Source organism: Physeter macrocephalus, chromosome 11 (genome assembly GCF_002837175.3).
Source record: "Physeter macrocephalus isolate SW-GA chromosome 11, ASM283717v5, whole genome shotgun sequence".
Taxonomy (NCBI): Eukaryota; Metazoa; Chordata; class Mammalia; order Artiodactyla; family Physeteridae; genus Physeter; species Physeter macrocephalus.
In genome coordinates this window covers 92,022,647-92,026,902 of record NC_041224.1, presented here as the reverse complement: position 1 = coordinate 92,026,902, position 4,256 = coordinate 92,022,647, and the positions used below count along the sequence as shown (strand labels likewise).

Genomic DNA, 4,256 nt, shown 5'->3' with positions numbered 1-4,256 from the left:
AATCTTAGGAATTCAAAGTCCATCCTTCCTTTTTAGAGATGGTGACCTCTAAACTATCTTTTTATACAGTATTTTTGTTTTGTGTTTTTTTTTTATGTTCTAAATGTGATGGGTTTACTTTATTTTACTCTGATGCAAAACCAAAGATTCCACTACCACACAGAAGCCAATATATTACAAGGTCATGAAAAAGTGGTGTGGGACGTGCAGGACGTGATGGACAACTGGAGGGTTGGGTCACCTCCTTTGTTACATGACACTACACCGTCTCTGAGGAAAACATTTAAAACAACACCACAGAACTGAACTGAAATGTGGCACAAACATGACAACTTCTGGGCATGCCTTCAAGCACCTCCCTTAGGATGGACTCAATATCTAGCCCTCAGTTTGGGGAGGATTACATTTCTTTGGAAGAATAAAAGTTCACACTTTTGAAATTTCACAGAATTTTAAGCCAAAACATAGTGGGTTCATTTCTCTTCACCTCCAGGGACAAAGCTGATGCTTTACTCAAAACCACATTAAGCTTCTACTTCAAATCCCAGCCCGACCTTGTGCCCTCCTGCATTAAAGTTCTTTCCATTGATTATTGCTGACAGGGTCGGTTTCACTCCGGGTCGAAGGGTCTGAGGGTCTGAGTATAACCCAGTTCAATCAGACTGGCATTATTTACTTTAGCAGACAGAGAAGTTCTACAATCCAGCTTGTACTTAGCAGCAATGCCAAAATGGCTGTTGGTACTGCTGGCCATCCACGCGAGGTTTATTGATGTTTCAATCTTCTCGTTCACTTTCTGGTAGATTGACCCTCCAAATTCAGTGCCATCGTTCACATGAGTGTGCAGCTGGAAGTCTGCGGCCTTGTAACCCGGGGCGAAATTATTCTGAGACAGTTTGGATTTGGCTGTGCCAAAACTCATCTGATGGCCAGCAAGCCAACCTTCAAAGGCCAACACAGCCCAGCCATAGATGGTTGGTCCAGAAAAATTGATACCAACGTTACTGCCAAGACTGAAACAATCCTGTTTATGGGAGGCCTTCAATTTCCCACTCTTCTTTCCTGTGTTCCCTACAAATATGGTATCAAGAGTCAGTTTCGACCCTTCAGCCAACTTATTCTATTCTCCAAAGACATTTCTGTCCCAAAAGTACTGTCTGTGCTCAGAAAAATCTATACCAAAGTTACTGCCAAGACTGAAACAATCCCATTTATAGGAGGCCTTCAATTTCCCACTCTTCTTTCCTGTGTTCAGTACAAATATGGTATCAAAAGAGTCAGTTTCAACCCTTCAGCCAACTTATTCTCCAAAGAGATTTCTGTCCCAAGAGTATTGTCTGTGTTCTACCTTTGGGTGAAGGTCAGTCCATAGTTACAGATCTTGTATTTGGTCTCTAGGTTGCCTGATCCTTTCCCTGTATCAGTGTAAGTATGACCAGATGTAGAAAATTCCACTCCACTACATGACTTGGTTCTCAGACCTATTTTGGCCATGCCAAACCCATACCCTTTGTTGACGACGTCCTTGGCAGCATTTCCTAGGTCACAGTAAGTCAGTGTGTTATACATATCTCTGACCAGAGGTCCTGTTCACTCTGTCAGGAGGGCCTGTCCACTCCCTGTACAGTAAGTTTTAAGTGATATCTACTGTTGTTAAAGAATATATCTTTGAAATCAATGCAATTTACTGTTCACTCTCACAAGGACAATGACAACATATATTTTCCAAAGTTTTAAAATGAGAGACATCAGCCTCCTTTGCTGGCCCTAGTTGTCCTTGTTGATACCTGAATAAGTAACTTAATATTTTTGAACATTAACTTGTCTCAGACAGAAAATGGGTATATTCTTTTTGTTTTACTTTGGTAAATAAGTAGGCTAGATTGACCTATTTTCCCCTTTTCTTTCTTGTCAAATTGGAGCAGTTTTAAAAATTGCTAAATTTCAAAAGAGTAAAATAACTTTCAGGAATGCTGTGGATCAAATCAAGGAGGGAAGATGCAAAGAAGGGGCAGTGCAACCATTTAAGTAAACAGTCAGAAATAATGAGTTAGATGTCAAGTTTGGCCCAGAAAAGCACACAATATGGTGGCTAAAGAATGGGTTTTAGAGTCATACTAACATAGATCTGAATCAAATTTACATTGTGGCTTTTTTTAAATATGAATTTATTTATTTATTTTTTATTTGCTTATTTATTTTTGGCTGAGTTGGGTCTTTGTTGCTGCGCGCGGGCTTTCTCTAGTTGCAGCGAGCGTGGGCTACTCTTCGTTGTGGTATGCGGGCTTCTCACTGAGGTGGCTTCTCTTGTTGCGGAGCACAGGCTCTAGGTGTGTGGGCTTCAGCAGTTGTGGTTCACGGGCTCTAGAGTGCAGGCTCAGCAGCTGTGGTGCATGGGCTTATTTGCTCCGCAGAATGTGGGATCTTCCCGGACAAGGGCTTGAACCCGTGTCCCCTGCATTGACAGGCGGATTCTTAACCACGGCGCCACCAGGGAGCCCTGCATTGTGGCTTTTGACACATTACCTCTTACCTCCTTGTGTCTGGATTGTTTTGTTTTATTTTGTTTTGATAAATAAAATAGGGATAATAAAACCTGCTTCTGAATGCAGGTATAAGAATTAAATACAACCATGGAGGCGAAGCGATCAGCACAGTACCTAGCAAATAACTATTTGTATTTTTATGTACTAGCCTCCATTTATTTGAGACTTAATGACAATATGGCATGAAACAAAGAAAACCTACCCTGGCAGTATAACTCAAAAGTGACCTTTCTGTTTCAGAATATTTTAGTAAAGTTTTATACCATATTTGAAACTTCATTTATGTAAAATTCAAGCAGCTCCTCTAAGAAATAGCTCAAACCAACCCTTGTGAAAAATGCCCCTTTCTGGACGAAACTGCTTTGAAGATGATGAATGTAAAACTGTCTAGGTGTGCAAATCTAGATGTGCAGTTTTCTAATGCAGCTGTAGAATTAATCTGATAAAATAACATTATAAATCACTGCAAATGTACACACTGTGGCTTCTAAAAATTAAATTGGCATTCTTGTCTGAGTTGTGAAAATTATGTATTATGGCTTAGATTGTGTCAAGTAAACAGTTCTGGTGGAGTAGGGGAAAAAAAGACATAAATCGAAACTTTCTAATCATTTAAATAAAGGGATAATTTGATTTAATTCGTATCTCACTGATCCTAACTCTAGTCAACTTCCGATTAGCTGTGAGTGGAGATGCATAAGGCAAACAATTCAAATAGTTTAGGAACTTATGTGGCAAGTGATGTTATGTCAGTCAAAGAACCTCTAGCCTCTGCTCAATGAAAAGAAAGAGATTGGCTACTCACTGGAAATCATGAGCTAACTTAAGTGGTATTCAAGAGATATATCCATAGGTAATGACAAATCAGACTTATCATTTGGATGAGTGAGTCACAGACAGTATTATGGAAAGAAGATAGCTTGGTTAACTTATGAAATAAAAATGAAAAGAAAAAGAAAAGAAAGACCAAAGAACTCACAGATACATAATCTAGACAAATCTCTCTGGTAGCACCCTGGATGGCCGAACTCATTGGCATTAGATCCAGCCCAAATTTAGCTTGAATCTCAATATAGTCACTTATTAGCTGTGCTGTTTAGCAAGTCGCTTAACATCTCTGAGCCTCGTCTTGGTCATCAGTAAATAAGAATAACAACACTTCATCCGCACTGTTGTAAAAAGTATTACAGATAAAATATGCAAAGCATATTAGCAAAAAAGTAATACTCCATAAATGGTAGCTTTTCTTATAAATTGATGATGGTGATGATTACCCCTTGACTACAAATTGCCCATTTTTGAGAGCGCTTAAGATTCTTTTCTCTCGGGAGGCTGCCCTTTATGTTTGTTTTAACTGGATTTCACTTATGTATAAATGAATGGAAGTAGAAAATAATATAATTTGAATTTATACAATCTTGTATTTCCACCCCTACACCAGCCCCCACTCTGGTTGGTATTATGAAAAGATAGGAAGCTGATGCAGAAGCCGTCGCATTTATTCTAATCAAGCCTGGTCAAGAACGGAGAAACCAAACCTCATTGGTTATCTTCTAAAAAATTACAGAATTAAATGAAAATAGTTATACATGACAAGGTTTTACCAGTTTATAATTACAAAGCAAGGTCATATTATTTGGTAGTCCTGAAATTACAACAACTCAGAATCCCATCCCACTACTCTGTAGCGGTTTGTTCTTTAGTCTTACT

At 38.9% G+C, this 4,256-nt stretch overlaps 1 pseudogene; it reads right to left on the bottom strand.

The window, feature by feature from the left end:
• Positions 1-463: 463 nt before the first annotated feature.
• LOC102987267 (voltage-dependent anion-selective channel protein 3-like) lies at positions 464-1,569 on the bottom strand (annotated as a pseudogene).
• Positions 1,570-4,256: the final 2,687 nt, after the last annotated feature.